Below are 22,655 nucleotides of genomic sequence, written 5' to 3' on the forward strand. Positions count from 1 at the left end.
CCCTTGCCACTCGACCCAGGTAACAGCAATAGTGCTCACCAAGAAACTGTCAATTCGCAATGCATAGCTGTTGAGTAAATGAACACTTCTTTCCCACGCTTCTTACAGAAGAGGTTCCAAGGACCAGACTGGGTAAACTGGGGACTCCAAGTCACACAGGATATGCATGATGGAAGTGGTTTCAATCGCACACTCCCCCCACCCACTTAACTGGAGCTAGCCCGACTTTGAGGCCTTTGGGCCTTTTTTTCTAACGCTCTCAACTCTCTTCTGTATATTCAACACATTTTCTTTCATCTAAGTTCCCTGTTCAATCAACAGTCATGGGTTGGCAATGTGGGCAAAGGTGCTTGCCACAAAGCCTGATGACCCAAGTTTGATCTCTGACACTTACACTTGGCACACCTGCCTACACAAAATAATTAAATGTTTTTATAGTCAACACTCATATGTTGGTCAGTTATTCTGAGGCATGGGCCTACATGCCTGGGTCCAGTCTAGAAGTTAAGGGGACAGCCTAGAATATAACATAGATATCTGTTCATTTATAATTTACATTTATTTATCATGTTGACTTTCAAGACAACCAGGAAGCCCTGGCTGTCCTGGAACTCACTATGTAGAACAGGCTGTCCTTGAACTCACAGAGATCTGCCTACCTCTGCCTCCCAAGTACTGGAATTAAAGGTGTGCATCACCAGGCTTACCCTATCTGGGATTTTTTTTTTCTTAGACATGGTTTCTCTGTGAAGACCAGGCTGTCCTGGAACTAGCTCTGCAGACTAAGCTGGTCTCGAACTCCCAAAGATCTGCCTTGCCTGCCTCTGCCTCCCCAGTGCTGGGATTAAAGGCGTATACCAGCTCTGCCCAGCACCTAGCTGGAATTTTTACTACATTAATTTTATCAATCTGTGTATGTATGTGGATGGGTGCACCTGCCACAGAATGGAGCAAATTGAAGGTCAGAAGTCAACTTTCCAGAGTTGGTTCTCCTTTTTCATTGTGGGTTCTGGGGATCAAACTCAGGTGGTCAGGCTTGGTGGCAAGCATCTTTATTCACTGAGCCAAATTACAGCCCCCCCATTTGATTTGTTTATTAGTCAGTTGGAGAATTCACTATGTAGATCAGGCTGGCCTTGAACTCACAGAGATCTGCCTGCCTTTGCCTCCAGGATGCTGGGATTAAAGGTGTGCACCACCACACCTGGCTGTTTATTTTTAAAGATTTACTTTATGCATTTGTGTTTTCATTTGGGGATATGTGCATGGGGCATGTACATGTTAGTTAGTGTGGGTGCTAGAAAGGCCAGAGGTACCATGTCCCTTGGAACCTAAGTTACAGGTATTTGTGAGCCACCCAACATGGGCGCTTCTAATCATGAGGTCGTCTCTTCTGGCCCCCTTCTACTTGGTTTCTGAAACAGGACCCCATGTTCCAGTTCCCAAGTCCTGGGATTCTATGAATGTTCCACCATACTCAGCTTAGCACTTGTATGTCTGAAAGCAGGTTGAGAGAGGACATAGAAAACAACACTATAAAACAGCAAATTACATACTTACATATCTTTAATTTACATGTATTTGATTTTTATCAACTGACTAAAATGTAACATATTATGGTTTTATATCTGTAAATGCAAAACTAAACATGATATTATGCTATATCAAATCATTTAACTATTACATTACTCATAAGTACAAATGTGGCTGTAGGTAAAACCAACATTAAATATAAAGTAGATGACATGCCAGAAACTGTTAAGAACTATGAGTGAAAGCCCTCTAGGAAAAAAGAGTTAGAAAAGTATAGTTTTAAATAGGCTGACAAGTGGGTATGGCTGAGGCAGGAGGACCACTGTGAATTTGAGGCCAGCCTCAACTGCACAGTGAATTCCAACCTGGAATAAGGACATAAATAAAATGGTACTTAAGTCTTGGCTGAGGAAGGATGGAGGCCAGAGAGGCAAGGAGAGAGGAATGAGGGAGAGATGAAGACAGAGAACAAAGCCAGGAACAGGCCAATGGATACAATAAAGATGATCCCTAGGCCAGACTCATACCAGCAATCCCCAAAGTGGAGCTCCTGATAACTAACATAGCGGCCCCATTGGGAATGGTCTGAGCTCTTTTCTTTTTCTTTCATTTTCATTTTTCTTTCATTTTCTTTCATTTATTTTGTGTATATGAGTACATGTAACTATCTTCAGACACACCAGAAGAGAGCATCAGATCCTATTACAGATGGTTGTGAGCCACCATGTGGTTGCTGGGAATTGAACTCAGGACCTCTGGAAAAGCAGTCAGTGTTCTTAACCATGGAGCCATCTCTCCAGCCCCTGGTCTGTGTTCTTATTTTGGGTTTTGTGGGCTTCTGGGAGTAAGGACATGAGGTCCAAACTGAGCCTGTTCAGTGAGAAGAACATATCAGACAACCTTGGAGGGAGAATGTGGGAGTCACAGAGGGTGAGAGGCAGAATGTCTTCCTTGGCTGTTCATCAACAATTCCTCCATTTGAGGACCTTTTACAGGTCTGGCCTTGCTTGCTTCCCATCAAACTATATGGCCCACATGACTTGCCCATGGCACTTGGATCCTGATCTAACTCAGCAAGGAGCTTCTCTTTCCTCCCTCAGCACCAGGGAAGCTAGGCTTATAGGCTAGCCTCAAGCTCTGAGACTTCAGAGAGCGAGCTTCCCTGAAACTACACCACAGGTCCATCAGACACTGTCACTACTCATCCTGAATCTGACCAGGTCTGGGGAACCAAGAAGTAAACACAGCAAGACACCAAGAGGGGTATGAAACACATAACCCTGGGGATATACAAAGAGGAAAGTGGGATTCCTCATCATATGAGCACACCAGCCTTCCAAAGCTCCCAGGGCAGCCTGCACAGGGACACATGCTACAAGTGTAGCACTTGGGAAGACGGGCAGAATCTATCAGGAGTATAAGAGGTTCAAGGCCATCCTCAGCTACATAGTGAGTTGAAGGCTAGCCTGGGCTATCTGAATTACTGTCTAAAGAACAAATAGGGACCAGTGAGAGGGCTCAGTGAGTAAGGATGCTTGAAGTCAAGCATGAACCCCCAAGATGGATCCCTATGACCAACATGGTAAAGGGACTTGTCCTCTGACTTCCTCATGGCTTAGAATGTGCACACATGTACACACACATGTACACTTGCATAAAATAAATCAAACATAAAAATAATTTTAAATGCAACAAGAACCTATCAAAACCTTCCTGATGACATATGCCTCTCAAAAGGCAGTTTTTCAGATTCTCCCATAGTGCCTCTATAGTAGGCTCTGGGGTTACCCAGCAACCAGACACGAGTATTTCCAGCCAGATGCACAAATATTCACATGGAGCTAAGGAAAACAGTGTACATATCTTGCCTCCAGGTCAGGTCTTGTGGGCCAATAAGTCATTTCAGTGGCTTGCCACCACCACCTGCTGGAGCTGGGATGTGGGTCATGGTTCCTGCTATTAGAAAAGGTCTTTGTTGCCCAATGCACAAGCCAATGGCTTCTAGGCTAGACAGGCTGTGAAACAGGTCTATTTCTATCTCTCTCTCCCATTGATAGTCTCATTCTGTAGCCAAGACTGGCCTCAAACTCCTGGTGATCCTCCTGCCCTTTTCTCCTTAGTACGGAGAACAATGGCACAACCCACAGCATCTGGCTACAAATTCTAGAATTCTCTCGTTTCTCCTTCTGCTACACCCACCCACCAAGCTCTCTCTTCTAAGATCACAGCAGAGGCTCAAGAACGAAGCAGCCAGCCCAGACTGCTGTGAGCCAGCCTTCCCAAAGTCTAGCACAGGCCTGTCACCAACCAGCTACCCAGAAGCTCTGACTGTGCGTGTGAGGGGCAAGAATGGCGAAGTCCTCCTGGAATGCGATTTGGCAAGCCTCCTCAAGCATGAGGGCACGCTGCCTGTGCCTCGGCTATGCAGGGCACGCTGCCTCTGCCTCGGCTAGGCCTCTCCCAGGAAATTCTCTTGCATAAGAGATCTGAGGTCTGAGGTTCAGGGATGGAAAAGAAATGTCAGGTCAGGTCACTCCCAGGCTCTAACCATCCCCCACACTCTTACAGACTCCCAGCATGCAGAGTCAAAGCCAAGTCCTGGCCAAAGACACAGAATGGAAACTACAGAGCAAAAAGACACCCGCTTACCAGCTCAACACAGAATAATGTGCAAAACAAGACACCCAAATGGCTGGAGGCAGAGCCTGTCATTAATCCTTGCCTTAATTCAGGAAATGAAGATATGATTCAGCAGTAGAGCCCCTGCCTAGAATCCCCCAGTGAGGGGCTGGGGGCGTGGCTCAGTGGTAGAGCCCCTGCCTAGAATCCCCCAGTGAGGGGCTGGGGATGTGGCTCAGTGGTAGAGCCCCTCTGCCTAGAATCCCCCAGTGAGGGACTGGGGGCGAGGCTCAGTGGTAGAGCCCTTGCCTAGAATCCCCCAGTGAGGGGCTGGGAGTGTGGCTCAGTGGTAGAGTCCCTGCCTAGCATCTCCCAGTGAGGGGCTTGGGGAGTGGCTCAGTGGTAGAGCCCCTGCCTAGAATCCCCCAGTGAGGGGCTGGGAGTGTGGCTCAGAGGTAGAGCACCTGGGAGGGGCTGGGGACTTCTTTCAGCTACCTAGCATCAGAAGTCTAAGTTTGATCCTTAGTGGAAAAAAATATTCAACCTATAGGAAGCAAGAAAAGAGTATGGATTGGGGGCAAAGAACACAAGAGATATCTAAAAGAGAAATATCAATACATATTTAAATCCAGTCATATCAAAGATTATAGTAAACACAGCCTGGTATGATATTCATGACTGCAGCTGCAGGTACTGGGGAGGCAGAGACATGTTCATGAACTTCAGGAACAGGAACTTCAGGGCTAGACTGGGCTAGACTTTGTCTCAAAAAATAAAACCAGGGGGATGAAGAAATCACTCAGAGGTTACAGAGGTTTCCAGAGGATTGTAGTTTAATTCCCATAATTCATGTTACATGGCTCAGAGCTGCCTGTAACTTCAGATCCAGGAGCTTTTTAGAACACCTAAATACATATGTACACACACACATGCATACATTAATTAGTTAGTTAAAATCTGTTTTTAAAAGTGTTATTTCTGGGCTGCAGAGATGGCTCATGAGTTAAATAAAAGGGTACACAGATCTTCCAGAGGACCCCAGTCCAATTCCTATAACCCATATCAGGTGGCTCATAACCCCCTGTAACTCCAGCTCCAAGGAATCTGACACCTGCCCTCTACAAGGACTGAATGGGCGTGCACACACAATTAAAAATAAATCTTTCACTATCTTTGGGGACTGTGCGATGACTTAAGCTGGAGCAGGCGCTTGCAGCCAAGCTTAGCAATCTGAATTCAAATCTTAGAACACAGAGTGGAAAGCGAGAACTGACTCCTGCAAGCTTTTCTCTGACCTCCACACTGTGCTATGGCGTGAGCATCACTGACATTCATATAGATAAGTATAAGAAAATCTGTTTTAATTGGTATCTTTGGGTGTTTAGCTGACAGAGTGAACTTTTGATGGCTGATAGTGATGGTCAGCTTCACAATCTAGAATTACAGGATTCCAGGTTGAGACGGTGAGTGTTCCTAGACTGGCTTAACTGGGGTGGGAAGACTCACCCCAAATGTGGAGAGCACCACTGCCTGGGCTGGAGGCCTGAACTGAATAAAAAAGAGAAGAGAGGCAAGCGCCAGTGTTCACTTCTTTCTGCTTCCTGACTGTGTAGACAATGTGACCGACTGCAGCAGCCTCACGCTCCTGCCACATGCTTACTCCATCCTGCTGGGTGTCATCCTTGAACTGTGAGCCAAGATACACCTTTCCATAGGAAAGGCAAGAAGGAATACCACTAAGACCTGCCTACACGCGTTTCAGAGCCCACAGGCTACCAGGTTCTCCAAGGAGTGTGTCAGCCCTTGAGCTACTATAGCCCAACCTTGTCTATTTCAGGGCAGGTACAGTATCAAGTCTCAAAATCTCAATGATAATAACAGCAACAACAGCTGAGACAGAGAGCAACTGGCAGGGTCCTTAAGTCATCTGAACTAAATCCCACAGCTGAATTAAATTCCATAGCCACCCTCCCAGGGGGTGGTGTGGATCAGCAGTCAATCCAAAACTGAATTCTACATTCCCCACCCCTACCCCAATCACAGGGCAGATGCCCCTGGATTGCCTTAACTGTCCCTTAATGTCAAGAGCCACTATACACGGGGTGGCCAGGGAATGAATTTTGAAATGTCTACAACATCAATTACTTGTGAGGAGGAGCCCAGAGCTTTGGTGACCCAGAGTGTCATCCTTCTGATTACCAAGAAGGCAGTAGAGCTCTCTAGCTGGAAACCAAGCTGGGAGGGTAGGGCCTTTGCTCTCTGCACAGCAATCTGTCACCAGCCCTTAGGAGGAGGAGGTGCCCTCATATATATCTAAGGACTCCAGGAGGCTGTTGACCATGGGTCAATTTCCGTAACCACAGGTTACCAAGGCATTAAGGACAAGGGACAGGAGCTTCTGAACTGCACCGACTGTGGTTCAGGGGCAAGTGGGGATAAGAGAAGTAAGCTACTTTCCAAAGTGGCTTTGGGCTTTCTGGCCTTGGACCTGAGAACTAGGACCTGGTCTCATAACTTATGAATAAAACATTGGCAAGGTGTGTGTGTTGTGATAATGATGACAACTATGATGATGATGACGAGGACAACAACAACAACGACAATGATACCCAGCAAGGCAGTGAACATCTCCATGCCTCAGTTTCCTCCTCTGTGAAATAAGGCACTTCTGAACCAAACTCCTAAATGCAACTGTAACAGTGCAATATTCCAAGTCTTTTCCAAAAAGGTCTATCCCAGACATAGACCAGGGAGGGCCAAGTCAGGTTGTCATAATCTAGATTCTAGAGAAAGCCCTTAGGCAGGGCTGGGCTAGAGCTCAGCTGGTAGAGTGCTTATTTAGCATGCACAAAGACCTAGGTTTGATTCCCAACAGAGCATGAACTGGGTACAGCAGTTAATTTGGGAGTAGAAGGCTCAGGAATTCAAGATCATCTTTGGCTATATTCTGAGGTCAAGGACTGGGCTACAGGAGTTCCTGTCTCACTGAAAGGAGCACAAAATCCTTTCCCCAAATTGGACCAGGGATGGTAGTACATGCCTTTAATCTCAGCACTCAGCAGGCAGAGGCAGGGGCATTACTGTGAGTCTGTGGTAAGCCTATCTAGCTACATAGAGAGTCCCTGTTTCAGAAGAAAAAACCTGAAGGGTATACAGTTATAGATGTGCTTTTCTATTGACCCCTAAAAGGAATCTAAAGACCCCAGAATTACCATGTGCGTATAGAAGGCACAAAGAAACAAAGGCCCCTGACACAGGCCAGGCAGGAAATCTTAAGTGGTTTTCTCCACTGGCGTGGCCTCAGTTATTCCCAGGCGCCCCAGCAGACAACCTGTGAGAAAGCTGCTCTCCTCAACTCAGTCCCACACTCCCCTGCCTCTTCCAGAACCTTCCATCACCCTTTCCTCTTGCACACTCCAGAAACCTCTACACCCACAGCCTGTGTGAAAGTTGGGTGTAGCCTCTTCTGCCTAGTAAGTACAGACTGAATTATGTGTTAGGTCCCGAGGGCCTGTAGGAAAGACTTCTGTGCCAACAGGGCAGGAGCTGTGGGCGACACCTGCTTAAGGAGCCAGCAGTAGAGCATGGGGAAGTGGCCCTGGGCACAGCCCAGTCGAGGCAGGTGAGAGTGGAGGAGCTGGGAGCCTGGGTGTGGGGAAAGCAGATTAAAGGGCAGGAGATAAAGTCAGGGAAGGCAGCCAGGTACAAGAACTTTGGATGGAAGGACAGAGCTCTCTACCTCAGAGAACCTACGGCCAAAAGAGGTGGCAAAACTGTTTTTTCCAGTCTTCTAGCTGCCTCCGCCTGCCCTCTACCCACCCAAGCAGTCCTCACTCATTCCTTCCCCCCCCCTTTATATTTATGTGTGTATGTATGTGCACACGTGGCCTGCACAGTGTGCGATGTGGAAGTCAGGGGGCAACCGGTAGAGGGGGAGGGGAGTTCGTTCTCTCCTTCTACCATGTAGATCCCATAGGCCAAATTCAGGTGGTCAGGCTTGGCAGCAAGGATCTTTTATAGAGCCACCTTGTTGCCTACTCCCTGACTTTTCTTGAGACAGGATTTTAGGGAGTTTGCTATAAAACTGAGGATGGCCTTGAACTCTATCTTCCAGCCTCACTGAGCCTCCCCACAGGGCCCATCCTCCCATCTTCCTGGGTTCCCTTCCTGACCCAGAGCTTTCAGAACACCTGCTCTAACCCAGGAAACCTGACCCTGGTCCCTCTGAGCCAAGAGGCTTCTGGGAACTCCCTACTTTGTTCAGGAGGAGACACTGACCTTCACACCTAGGCGAGACTCTCCTCCCACAAATATACAGCATGGGAAAGGACAAACTGATTCTCAGCCAGGTGAGTCCCTTCTTTGGGAGCTGCCCTCACACACCCTCACCCTTGCCTCCCTTTGCCAACCCAGAGGTGTCTGAGCTTTCTTATGGAAGGGCTGCCCCCCATACCATGTGCATGTTCACCTATGAGCTACTCATCCCTGTGGCCTTGGCTCATGCTAGATACTCGCTCTCCAACTCCTTTTCCATCCACAGAACCACAACACTCATGTCCAGTTCCATCTGCCAGGCCCATCCTCCCTTGAAAAGCTCCTGGTGGCTTTGATCAAAACACCTCAGGCTAAGGGCATCTTCTTACTGCTAGCCACGGTAACCAATGCTGGCAGAGAACACTCAGCTTCAAGAAGCCTGCCAGGGTGCATAGCCAGATGGAAGCCTCGTCCTGAACCAGTCCGGGGATATGGATCCAGAACCTCTTCCTTACCTGCCTGGAAGGCAAAGTCCAGCCTCACCATAGCAGAGAGGGCCATACACCACGGGCCATACGCCACGGGCCATACACCACGGGCCATACGCCACGGGCCATACGCCACAGGCCATACACCACAGGCCAGAAGATGGACACTTCAGTATTAGAATTAACTACCATGAAATCTCAATTCTAATAGCAATTTGGCACGGGACTTTGGAGAAGCCAATTCTCTGTCTCTGGAACAGACAGATGGCCTGAAGTAACCTGGGAATTTAAAACTGTAGATTTCTTTCAACTACTTCACCTCATTTACCACCACCTCCCCCGAAAAAAACAAAACCAAAAACAAAACCAAAAAAACATTACTCCACTGCCATGGATGAATCCAGGTCTCAGGCATTGAGAAATATATTCTACTGGCAGGTAAAATGGCTGAGCAGGTAAAAGGTGCTTGCAGCCAGCATGAGTTCGACCCCAAGGCCCACAGGGTAAAATAAGAAAAAAGACCGCTGTATATTGTTCTTTGATCTCCACACATGTGCTATGGCATGCACTCCCTCTTCATAAACACAAATCAGTAAATAAATGTGATAAAAGGTTTTTTGAAAGGGAAAGCAAAATGCTCTACTTCTGAGCCAAGCAGTGTCTTGTGAGCGACTGAACATGAGACAGAAAAGTGACAGCGAGTGCACATGTGGTATCTGAAAGGCAGCTAGGGGAGGAAGACACAGAAGGGATACAAGCCTTTACACCCCTGTCCCTCCCTATATTTGCACTGAGGTAATTAACTATCTTGTACTTCTGCTATGTTGGTGAGGGGATATTTATTTAGGCATAGAAGTTGGCTCAATGTTTTCCAGCAACAAAAGGGGGCACAGCTAGCTCCAGGCTTCTTAACAGAGTAAGGGCCAGCCAGATGGCTCAGCAGGTAAAGGCGCTGGCCACTTAGCCTAACCACCTGAATTCCATCTCTGTGGACCACATGGTGGAGAGAAGTTTGTCACCTGACCTCAATACACAAAGTGGTGCGCGTGTAAATACACAGACACAAATTTAACTTGAAACTTTTTTTTTTTTAAATCTAAGTTAAAGTACAGAGTCATGGAAAGGGACATACTCAGGAAGAAAAAGGTCTGAGTGGACACCAGAAAATTCTGTTCATCCAAGTAAGAAGCCAGGAACTCTAACAAAATAGTGAGCCTCGAGCCAAGCCTGACAGAAGCCTATGATGTCAGCACTTAAGAGACCAAAGTAGGACTGCAATTTAATTGCCAGTCAGAGTAACTTAGTGAGAGCCTGTCCCAAGTTATAAAGAAAAGGGAAGACTGAGAGTGTGGCTCAGTGGTAGAGCCCCTGCCTAGAATCCCCCAGTGAGGGGCTGGGGGCGTGGCTCAGTGGTAGCGCCTCTGCTTAGAATCCCTTAGTGAAGGGCTGGAAGCTGGCTCAGTGGTAGAGCCCCTGCCTAGAATCCCCCAGTGAGGGGCTAGGGGGTGTGGCTCAGTGGTAGAGCACCTGCCTGGAATCTACTACACACCAAGAAACATGCGTGCCTATACTCATACACACACAAAATAAATGTTAAGTATAAAATTTAAAGGAAAAAAAAAAGTGGAGGTATTGAGAAACTATCTGCTGTTAACCTCTGGCCTCCATCCAAAGGGATACACATGTTCATGTGGACAGCTACATACCACATACCCCTGATCTATGCTGTGGGTCTGCAAAGAATGATACTGAGTGAAATGTGCTCACCCCAGGGCTGACGAAATGGCTTAGTAAGTAAAGTGCTGGCTGAATAAGTGTGAGGATCTGAATTTGACCACCACTGACCCCGCCCCAAGTAAGGGTGGGCACAGTAGCACACATCTGCAACTCCCATGATCCTGTGGTAAGATGGGAGGTGGGAACACATGAATCCCTGAGTGCTCATGAGCCTGTTACCTTGGCAAAACAAGACAAAAACACTACCTCAAACTAGGTGGAAGGCAAGGATGGGCACACCAGGTTGTACTGAATTCCATACACATATATGCACTGGCAAGTCCATGCCTGCACACATACTAACTCATGTCATAAACACACGTAGAAAGCACTCAACCTGAAGGACAGCCAGGCATGGCAGTGCTTGCCTGTAATCCTGGCACTTAGGAGGGAGCAGGAGTGACAAACTACATGAGACCCTGTGTCTACCAACATGCTGAAGTATAACACTCTACAGGTGGCATGCCACAGCTGTGAAACACTGGCTGTGGCCAGGATGACAGTCATCAGGGACGGTAGCTGGGAGGGTGCTAGCTGGGTGGGGCCAGGAATGTGCTGTGTCTTGATGAGGTGTGACTTACACTACACATGCTCTGGCTAAGACTTGTCAGAAGACAAGCGCGGACTCCGTATATTTTATTGTATGTAAATTACACCCCAGCAAGAAATGATAACAAGGAAGATTTGCAGCAGTTCTCCATTACCTGAGGAGCAAAAAGTCCAAGACATCTAGAGGATGGTTCCAGTCACTATTGATATGGTCTTTCACATATGTTAATTAGTATATAAATTAACCCAATTAATCTATCACTTATTTATACCAATAACAAATGAGAATATATAGACAATATAGGGAAAGTCTAACTTATAAGTTAGGCACAGCAAAAAATTAACAGCAACAGAAATGAAACAGAACAGTTAGGGCTGGTGAGATGGTTCAGTGGGTAAAGGTGACTGCTGCACAGACATGGAGATCTGAGTTCGAGTCCTGAACACACAATAAAGACTACACTGTCGTCTGTTGACCTTTACATCTCCACCATGACATGTGTATACACACACTGCAACAATAAAATTTTAAAGTGGAACAATTAACCATCTACTAGAAGTTTATGAATGTTATTTCTCTGAAGATGGCTTATCCAAGGTGTTTATATGTTACTTTGAAGCAGAGGCTCATGTAACTCAGGCCGGACATAAACTTTCTATGAAGTTGAGAATAATCTTGAACTTTTCATCCTCTTGCCTCCATCTCCCAAGTGCTGGGATAATAAGCTTGCTTCACCATGCTCAGTTTGAGATAGCAGGGATTAAACCCAGAGTTTTGTTCACACCTAGGGAAGCTGAGCCAGACCCTACCCTGTGTGTGTATTTTGTGTCTGTGTACATCTGTGTGCCAATGCCCTGCTCCATCACTCTCTGCCGCTGAAGATGCCTTCTCTACCTCTGTTTTCTCCACCTCTGTCTCTTCCTCCTCTTCCTTTTTTTTTTTTTTTTTTTTTTTTTTTTTTTTTTTTTTTTTTGAGACAGGGTTTCTGTGTAGCCCTGACTGTCCTAGAACTTGCTCTGTAGACCTGGCTGTAGGCTGGTCTCGAACTCCCAGAGATCCTCCTGCCTCTGCCTCCCAAGGGCTGGGATTAAAGGCACATGCCACCACTGTCCGGCATCTGCCTTACTCTTTTCTTTTGAGGCAGGGTTTCTGATTGAACCTGGAGCTAGAGCAGCCAATAAGCCTGGATATAATGCCCCCAGCACCAACTGTGCCCTATGCCTAGGTTACTGACATGGAAGTGGCCACGCCCAGCCTCTGATGTGAGTGCTGGGATTCTAACGCAGGTCCACATGCTTGTGAAGAAGTACCTTCAGAGATACATCTCTCCAAACCAGGAAGGTACTTTTGATCCACTTTTGCTTGTTCATATTTGTTTTATTTTGTGAGGTAGTGTCTTCTGTACCCAAGGCTGGCTTCAAATTTGCTACACAGCTGAAGATGGCTTTGAATTCCTGATCTTCCTGCCTCCATCTACCAAGTGGATTTAAGCATGTGTTAAGACACTGGGATTTTTAGGGTGTTTGTTCTGAGACAGTCTTGCTCTGTAGTCCAGGCTAGCTCGCAATCCTCCTTCTTCAGCCTTCCAAGTGCTGGACAACAGATGTGTACCATCATGCCAGGCTTCAAAGCATCTTACTGCACTGTATTTACCCATCTTGTTCAATTTAAATAACTGAAAACATGAAGTACAGAAGCCAGCATGAGGAGCCTTGGGAGCTACCAAGCCTCCTGAGAAGACCTCTCCCCACTCTGCCAAGCAGTCAAGGCACTATGTGTACCCCAGAAGAGGCAGAGAAAAGTTAAGGTCTAGTGCACTGGTGGGGTCCAAGCTGTGGAAGCCAACCCACCATGAATCTGGACAGACAAGCTGCAGAAGTGCCCACACCTGGTTCAGGATACAAGGGGGACCTCATCTTTAGGTACTCTGGGATGCTGAGATAGCAAGACTCCCCATAGATTCTTTCAAAGTCCCTAGGGTCATTAACAACAGTCCCATAGCATTAGACAGGTATCTTAGCTCACTGGGCCCCTGAGCCTGCTAGAGAAGGAACTAGGGAAGGGTCACCAAAGAATCATGAGTTCCCTCCAAGCAGAGGGAAGGACAGAGCTGGCCACAGAAGGGTGCAAAGGCAGCTGAGGCTGGCTGGAGGGGTGTGTGTGGTAGAGGGTCTCCTGAGTCATCAACCATTTATTTCTCTGACCCAATCAAACCACAGAAAGAGTGACTCTGTCCCCCAACATATTTCACTCCCAGTGCTGGTGAGGAGCCTGGCACATGCAGAACACTTGGTCACACAAGACTGAGGTTAACAATGGGGTTGGTTCCCTACCCTAGGTTTTAAGGAAAAGACCAGCCCTGTCACCTAGCCAGAGTTAGAACGGGCAGAGCCTGGTCTAACTAAACCCCAGGCAGTTGACCCAGGCATCCAAGGGACATACTACCATGCAGAGGCTACTGCCCCCTTCCTCCACTCTCCTTCATGAGAACAATTCTTCTTCTTCTTTTTCTTTAATGTATTTGTTTTGTGTGTGCATGTGGATCAAAATCAGGGCCTCTCACATGCTGCTGGGTCTCAGCCCCAGTCTCTCATAGGAGATTCCAGGCACTCTACTGATACTTTACATCCTCAGATCCCTTTTTGTTTCTAACACAAAGTCTCACTAAGTTTCTCAGCCTGACCTTGAGCTTCCTCTGGAGCACAGGTAGGACTTAAACTCAGGATTCTCTTGCTTCAACCTTGCAAGTAGCTGGGATTTTGGGAACACACCACCAGGCCTAACAAACGGGAACAATTTCTTCTGACAGCATCAGCACCTGTCCCCTACATTCCACACACCCAAGGTATGAACCCCCAAACCTAGAAAATCAGACAACGGCCCATAGGGTGAGATCAAGACAGAGAAATCTCTGATGTCCCAAAATGGGGAACTCAGAGAATGGATAAGCAAGCCCATACCCTCATGACCTGTGATCTGCTTTCCTCACCTAAGAAATGGACTTAATGCTGCCACCCACTTCTCAAAGCACAGGCCATCTCCTGGAGAAGGTGAAATGGAGTCTGGACCCCAGAAACAATACAACAAATAACACCATGTGATTGAATATGATCCCACTGAAAAGTCAGTAGAAACACCCCAGCAAAAGTTAAAAATGACTTATGCAGTGTGGAGAAGGGGTAACAGACCAAAAAGAAAAAGAATCAGGAAAAAAAAATGGTTCCAGGAACATCTGGGCAGGCTATGCTATTTTGAACTCTGAGTAGTTGCTTTCAAATTTCTCTAATAGAAAATGAGAATCTGGCTGGGCAGTGGTGGCACATGCCTTTAATCCCAGCACTTGGGAGGCAGAGGCAGGTGGATTTCTGAGTTTGAGGCTAGCCTGGTCTACAGAGTGAGTTCCAGGACAGCCAGGGCTACACAGAGAAACCCTGTCTCAAAAAAAAAAAAGAAAAAAAAAAAAGAAAAAGAAAAAAAGAAAGAAAATGAGAATCTGGGCCGGAGAGAAAGCTCAGGGGTTAAAAGTATGTCCAGAAGACTTGAATTCACCAACTTCAATTCTCTGCGCCCTCTTCAGTTGGCTCAAAATTAACTCTAGCTCTAGGGGACACTGTATAGTGTCCTTCCTGGGCACTGCACTCACATGTGTAAATCCTACCACCTCCCACATCTATGTAATTTAAAAATAAAAATAATTAAAAAATCAAAATGTGAAAATAATTATAACAAAGTGAGCCCAGGAGCCTGCTTCAGAGGTGAGGCTTACACTGGAAGCCTTGTGCAATTCAGCCATTTAAACATCACAGCCATCCAAGGAGAGGGAAGTTCTGTTACCCAGAAGTCAATTGAAGCTAGATGATATGTGACACCCAGAAGTCGATTGAAGCTGGATGATATGTGACCACCATGCCTAGTGCCCTCCACTTCAAGTGCCAATACCTGGCCTGCTGCAATGACTCAGTGCACAAGCCACCAAGCCTGATGGCCTGAATTATATTCCCAGAACCACATGGTAGATGGCTCCTTACAATCTGCCCTCTAACCTCTACATAAATAAATATAATTACCAACACTTTTAAAGATGAGTGCACCATTAATAAACCCACCCTCTGGCTGGAAAGACTTTTCCAGTCAGGCTTAGTGGTACAAACCTTTGATCCTTGCACTCAGGAGGCAGATCTCTATGAGTTTGAGACCAGACTGGTCGACATAGCAAGTCCGAAGCCAGCCAGGGTTAAATAGTGAGACCCCTATATAGAAAATTAAAAAATAAAAACTTTAAATACACACACACCACACACATACTGCCAAGCCTGATGACCTGAACTTAATCCCCAGATCTCACATAGTGAAAGGAGAGAACCGAATCCTCTGGAGATTGTCCTCAGACCTCTGTACATGCACTGTGTGACACTCCTGCACCACACATACAACAAACAAACAAACAAAAACAAACATAATAAATGCTAGACTTACTCCTGCACCCCCACGCACACAATAAACAAATACATAATTAAGTGCAAGACTGTAGCTTGGGGAGACGATTCAGCTGGTTAAAGTGTACTCTGTGCAAGCATGAAGACCTGAGTTCAGATCCCTGAACTGGAATTAAAACGCCAGGTATGGCCATGCAGAGCTCCAACACTGAAAGACAGGAATGGAGGGAGATAGAACACAGGGATTCCTGGCTGCCGACGAGCTTCAGGCTGAGAGTCCCCGTCTCAAAGAATAAGGTAAGGGGAATAAATGAAAAAGCAGGAAACCTGGGACCTCCCTCTGGCCTCTGCACTTGCACACAAATGTGCACATACGCACACTTACCACATACACACTCATAAGTTCCTATACACACAAAGTAAAATATCGTGCTAATGCTCAGGGGGGGCGGGGAAGGGGTACCTGGGTGGAGTTCAAGGGCACAGCCTGTGTAAGATATTAAGACCTGGATGTCATGGCACAGAGCTGTCATCCTAGCTACTGGGGAGCTGAACAAAAAAAGGTTCACAAAACCTTGGGACCAGGGAGATGGCTATGCAAGGCAGATCTGAACTTGGTCCCTGAACCCTATGTAAGAGCCAAACAAGGTGTCGAGCATCTGTAATGCCAGCATTCCTATGACAGGAGCCTTCCCTAAGCCTTAGGGCTGACTAGTCTGGATTACCCAGAACAGGGGCAGTAAAAGAGACCTGACGTCCAACAAGATGGAAGGTGAAGTTGTCCTCTGACCTTCATAGACACACAACCATGGTTAGACATACACATAAAAATATTTTTTAAAATGTTCAAGGACTGTGTGGGCAACAAAATTTAAAATAAAAGATGTGTCAGGGAGGTAGGACTCAGTGGTAGAGCCCCTGCCCAGAATCCCCCAGCCAGGGGCTAAAGGTATGACTCATCAGCATGCAATGAGACCCTGGATTCCAGATTCAGCACTGAGAAATCTGGCACCCTGTTATGTGTCTATCCATTATAGAATTCCCAGCCCAGCTAGGTTGAGAAGGCTGCTTGGAAAAAGAACTGGCTTAGATGGTTATAGACCCCAGACACAGTGACTCATGAACTTCACCCGAGTTGCATTTCCTCACAGCTACCGGTTAAGGCTGGTCCTGGGTTTCATGGAGGAGGAGAAACAGGACTAGAGCCAGCAAGCCCCATTTGGGCAGCAAGTTACAGACATGATATTCAGCCCCACAGCTGGATTCCAGAGCCCAGGTTCTGCCCTGCACGACTACACGTGTGATACAGGCTCTGAGCAGAGGAATAAAGCAAAGATGTCCTGGGACAGAAATATTGCTGAGCTCGTTAAGGCAGCTCAGCAGCCAGTCGGGATGAGAACAGCCAGGATGGACAACAACTTCCTTACAGGGCAGCATCCCAGACATCTCTGAAAGCTACCAGAAGACAAATCCCAGGCCTTGATCCAGAAGGTTAACAATAATACATGGTAACACAGCCACATCATCACAGGAAACAAAGTTTAGTCTAGCTAGTGGAATACCACAGAGCTCCTCAAAAGATGGAAAAACTTCACAGAAGGTGTTCTAGGAAGATACCGTGAAAAAGCAAAGGGCTGAACAATGGAATGTGGTACATGTTGTACAAAATGAGTTTCTTGGGAGACAAGCGTACATGCTCGCCCAGAGTTGAGAAGTCATCTCCACAGAGGAAGCTGAGGGGAGGAAGCTGGGAGGAGGACGGAAGGCAGGAGAACAACCATAACTTTCTGTTTCAGGTGTTTTTTTTTTTAATCTGTCCTTTAGATATTTATCACTTAAGAAAATGAAACTCGCCAGGTGTGGCACAGATGCGCACACTCTAATCCGGGTACTCCGGAGGCAGAGGCAGGTGAATCTCTGTGAGTTCAAGGCCAGCCTGGTCAACAAAGCAAGTCTAAAACAGCCAGGATTTGTTACACACAGAAACCCTGTCTTGATAACAACAACAACAAATCTGCTGTGACAGAATCTCAGCAATTGGAGGTAATACATAAATAAAAGTAAAAACAAAAACAAAACAAATAAAAAATCAGAAGCAGGGAGGACAGAGCAAAACAGCTCAAACTTCCTCCTTGGAGTTTCTCAGGCAGAACTAATCAAGTCCTGCTGCAGGGCGCCCAGCAACTCTCCTCTGCTGACCTGGCTCCCAGCAAAAGCATTGATCCTAGGGCTGATCCCCCAACAGTCGTCCCCCTGCACCACCCCCCAACCCCTAGCAAGTTTAGCTGGAAACAATTGAAGAAACAAAGGCACTCTGCCTCCCCAGCCACCACCTGAATACATATTACTCATACACAAAATTCATTGTCCCCAAACTAAAATGCCTTTGGAAAGCTCCTCAAGCCCTCTCACGGGGGACCTTGTCTGTCCTGGAGACACAAAGGCTTCAATCAATTGGGAACAGTTAAACAGGAGTTGCTACAGGCACAGAAGGAATTGGGGGTGGGACTCCTTAGGGACCACTCAATTCAGCACTTCCCAACCTTGCTTGAGGCTACGGTATGGCCCCGTATCTTTCATAGCTGGGGACACACACACACAAAAAAAAAAAAGTGAAGAGGGTAAAGGGGGGTGTATGACCCTGCTGGGGAGAGGAAGCCAGGTGCAAGGTTCCTCCTGGGCTGCATCCAAGAATCAGGGGAGGAGACCAGGATGAGATGACTTGGGCCTCCCACCCCAGCTCCTGACCTGCAGGAGGGTGAGGGGGACAGCAGGCCTGGCTGCTTGAAGCCCAAGCTCCTTCGAAAGAATGCCATGTTTTTCTGTTTCCAATTAACATCCCCCCCACCCCCCAGACGCCCTCTGCATTCTTGAGACTAGGAGTCAAGGAAGCCTCAGGAGTGAGGAGGGGGAGCTGGCCCTGGGACTAGGAAACCCCACATATACCCTATCCTCCTTCCCCCATCCTCCCTGTGACCCAAAGGTTTGATGCTGACTCCTGGTCCTTCTGTAGGTAAGCTATGGGAACCCCTAGCCCAATATCCCAGGGAAAGTTCGCAAAGGTGGCAGAGGCTTCCGGGAAGGAAAGCAACCAAGCAAGCACACAGGAGGCAAGACATAGGACTGTCCCTCTTTAGGTCTAGTTTAAGTTTCTCCCATCTTCCCCAAATGGGCACTTCCTCTCAGCCATACTGAATCTCTAAAGTCAGTGTTCCCCATCTCCTCCTGGTGTACCTAACCCTTAAATTATGTTATCCTTACGAAAGGAAGAGATCAGTGGGGGAGCAACAACCCTACTCACCTCACGACAAACCCTCCCACCACTAGCCCCTGCTACTTCGCCAGCACAACTTAGCCATGGAGCACATACTTGGTTTACTTTCCTGTAAAAAGGACACCACCCATTCCACCTCCCTTAATGGGGACAGTAAGCTTTCCTCCAGCGAGCACACCCTAGCCATTGCTTACTGTATTCTCTAACTCTCTGCTCACCTTAGCATGGAACACCCCTCCACCACACAGGTCATCCTTATCTCAAACATCTAAGACTAAATAAATTGTTCCTCCTTTCCCTACCTCCAAGTCAGGTCAAAGAACTTCCAGGATGTTGTGAGGAGGTGACAGAGCCAAGCAGGTTACAGACCTGCCTAAGTAAGGTTAGGGCTGGTGTGAGATTCAAGTTCTTTGACAGTTGTATCAAGACACCACGTGGGTCCCAGGCCAGAGGAGCAGAAACTACTACAACAGTCCCAGTCAGACAATCAGGTCAGCTTCCCTGCCTAAAGTCCAATGACAGCAATCAGATGAAGGGGTAGGTGATGGTGGCATTGGGTCCCAAGCGATGCCCAGCCTTCCTCCAGCTAGACCTGAGCTAGCCCTGTCCTGACACACACCAGACACAGGTGAAATGACCCATGGAGCAGAGCCCTCATCCTCCTCGGCCAAGCCAGCTCTGCACGGAAAACATCTGGCAGATGTCTTCCAAACTCAGGTTCACTTAAGTCAATGGGACAAAGTAACACAAAGTGAGAGCCAACTGGTTTTGAGCTAAGCTGTATAAAACTCTAGGATATTGTGAATTGGGGTTCAAAGTGACCCCAATTGTGTGAACTTAAACTAGTCCTTTAACTACTCTAGGCCTCAGTGAGCCTGCCTGGAAAACGGGACCATTCATAGTGCTCACTCCTCAGACTGTAGCCAGGGTGGAAGGCATTTAGCAGTAACCAATCCAGGGTAGAGAGTGGTTATTTCCGGTTTCTGGGAGGTGGGGGAGCTACAGAGGAAGGCAGGGTACTGAGGTAAACAACTGATAAGTCCCGTGGGGCCGCCTAGGAAAGGGGTGGTCTCTAAGCGTGGCTTCCCCTGTTTCCTCATCTTGGGGGCTGGGTCAGAGTGGACTTAGAGTGCCAAGTGTGGAGAGGGGCTGTGTGCCAAAGATATCTTGACTTCAATCCCGGAGTCTTAGATGTTCACACATCTCCAGATTTTTCTGACACTACGTTGGGAATATCGACAAAAGGGGATGGAGGTTTAAGACTTGGGGGTGGGGTACCAAATGCAAGTACACTGGCTGGGGACCTCAGAAGGCCCATGTCATCAAGACTTCCCCAGGAGAGCTGACCCGGCAGCCTCTGACCCCACCTCCAGGGACGTTCAGCTGCTCAGAACCACAAAGCAAAACAAAGGGGCGCGGAGAGGAAGGAGCCACTATGCCTTCCAATCACCGCGGGCTCCCGAGCCCGCGCCCTCCCGCGGCTCGTCGCCTGGTCCTCCGGCTGAGCTGGCGGAGGCCCAAGGCCTGGCTGGGTAGCTCCCTGATCCCTTGTCTCTCCGCGGCTGCCGGTGACAGGAGCCGAGGAAGCAGCGTGGGGCAGCCAAGGCGATGGGAAAACCAGATGGTCCTAAACCTCCTCCTCCTCCCTCCTTCTCCTCCACCTACCCACCCACCCACCCATCCATCCATCCATCCATCCTCTCTCTCCAAGCCCGCGGCCTGGCCGCCTTTCGCAGGGACCTGGCCGGGATCACTCCGGGGAAAGGACTGCCTTTGTCTAAAGGTCACCACCCGGAGCGCGGTGCCCGGGTTGGGCCTGGTGCCTCCCATTCCTAGGCCCACGGAGTTGGGAGTTCAGGGGCCGCCCCAAATCCCAGAAGGTGACAGGCGTGGAGGGTCCTTTTCCCTCCCTTTGATCCCTAGGAACAGGCCTCCTGCAGGACTAGCCAGCTGAGGGGGCGGGGGTCCCCTACGCTCTCTGCCGGGGATAGGAGAACCAAGTCAACTCCTCTCATTGTTTAGGGGCGATGGAGAGGGGAGACCCAGTGCCCCGCATCCCAGTTCATCCCTCCCTACAAGCCTGCAGAGGACCCCCGATTCTCCCTGATACCCCAAAAGGGACTTGGGGAGGGGGACGCACGGGACGCGCGACAGGAGGGGAAATGGATCCAGCTGCTTCTACGGCCCTTGGCTCTCCCCAGAAAAGGCGGGGAGCACGAGGAGAGGAGGGGGGTCCCCAAGGCGGGCGGGGGGTCCCCGCCCCTCCCCCCGTGGGACGTTCCCGCTCGCCCCTCTCCTCCGTTGCATTGTATCCCGGGAAGGACCAGGGAGGGAACCGGGGCGCAAGGTTTGAGATCGGGGCGCAATGAAGGGGGAGCTCTCTGCAACATCGGGGTGGCGGCGTTGGCGCGAGAGACCTGGGATGGGGGTGTGAGGATAGTGGTGGGCGCCGATCACAAAAAAAAAAAAAAAAAAATTCCAGCCTGAGCAGCGGCAGCGGGCGCTGCGCCCCGGTTGGGGGGCTGAGTGTAGAGTGTCGGGGGGAGTGGGTTCGGCCCCAGCTCTGGCTCTCCCCCCCCAACACACACACCCTCGCCGCCGAGCCCCACTCCCCCCCTCGCTTTTGCGCCCTGTCACAGCCCCGACTCGCAGGTAGAGAGAGTTAAGAGATTTAAAGAGAAATTGCTACATTGTGAGAAACTCACCCTGATGTTTGAGCAGCCGTCGGCGCGGGGTCTCCGGGACGGCCCCGCACGGGCTGCACAGGGAGGACCCAGAAGGGGCCGGCCGGCCGGGCCGGTCAGCGCACTGCCTGATCGCATGGCGGGGCCGGGCTCCGCTGCGCCCGGGCCTGCCGCCGCCCTTGCAACGAAGCGGCCCCGCGCGGCCCGGCCCCGCGCCCCGCTCCGGGTAGCGCCCCTCGGGTATGCAAAAAAAAAAAAAATTTTTTTTTTAATTAAATGCAAAAAAAAAAAAAAAAAACCCTTGCTGGTTTTGTGTCCCGCCCCCCTCCTCTTCCTCCTCCTCCTCTTCCTCCCCTCCGCCCAGCTACGAGGAGGAGCCACAGAAGTCTCCGCCTCTAGTGTGGCAGCTAACCAATCGTAGAGAAGAGCGCTAGAGCAGCAAATCTGGAAGCCAATAAGAAGCTGCATACTCTGTGGGCGGGAACATGGAGTGTCGGCTCCGCCCCCTGCTCCTGCTGCTGTGCTGCTAGAGCGTCGGCTGGGCTGTGGTGCTGTGGGTCGGCAACTGAAGCTGGTGTTCGATTTGGAGGTAGTGGAAGAGGAGCTAGAGGGTCGGTGTGTGTCCGGTGCTGCGCCAGGCCGGGCTAGGGAAGGGCCGTTGTGCTCCCTAGCCCAAGATGGTGGCTTCTGCGGGAGGATGCGTCCCAGGGCACTTCAGAAGACTTGCAAAGATAGGCTTTTGGAGGAGGTGGGACAGTGACGCTTCCCCGCTTTGGACCCAGAGGGGTGCCAGGCGATGGGGACATTGAGGGTGACCCGGACTCCAGACGTGGCGTATCAAGTCTCTCCGAGCCTGGGGATTTTGAGCCGCTGTAGCGCAAGAGAGCCTGCTTCTTCACGCCTGGCTGGCAGCGCAGATCCAAAGCTCAAAATCCTTTGAACGACGCTTGGATTCACAGGTCTATTCTCAGAGCACTTGGTGAGCGGGCATTTTAGCCCTGCGCAGCGCGTCCCCAGACCGCACCGACCCGCTCTTCTGCA

General features: G+C 49.0%; 1 protein-coding gene across 1 annotated transcript in view; it reads right to left on the reverse strand.

The window, feature by feature from the left end:
- The window catches only part of Bicra (BRD4 interacting chromatin remodeling complex associated protein), a 74,366-nt gene extending 52,551 nt beyond the window's left edge, over nucleotides 1-21,815 (reverse strand). The window contains exon 1 of the mRNA XM_031384108.1: nucleotides 21,636-21,815. The gene's annotated coding sequence lies outside the window, so the exon portion shown is untranslated. The remainder of the gene's footprint in view (nucleotides 1-21,635) is intronic.
- Between the last annotated feature and the right edge of the window lie 840 nt (nucleotides 21,816-22,655).

Source organism: Mastomys coucha, unplaced genomic scaffold (genome assembly GCF_008632895.1).
Source record: "Mastomys coucha isolate ucsf_1 unplaced genomic scaffold, UCSF_Mcou_1 pScaffold21, whole genome shotgun sequence".
NCBI lineage: Eukaryota > Metazoa > Chordata > Mammalia > Rodentia > Muridae > Mastomys > Mastomys coucha.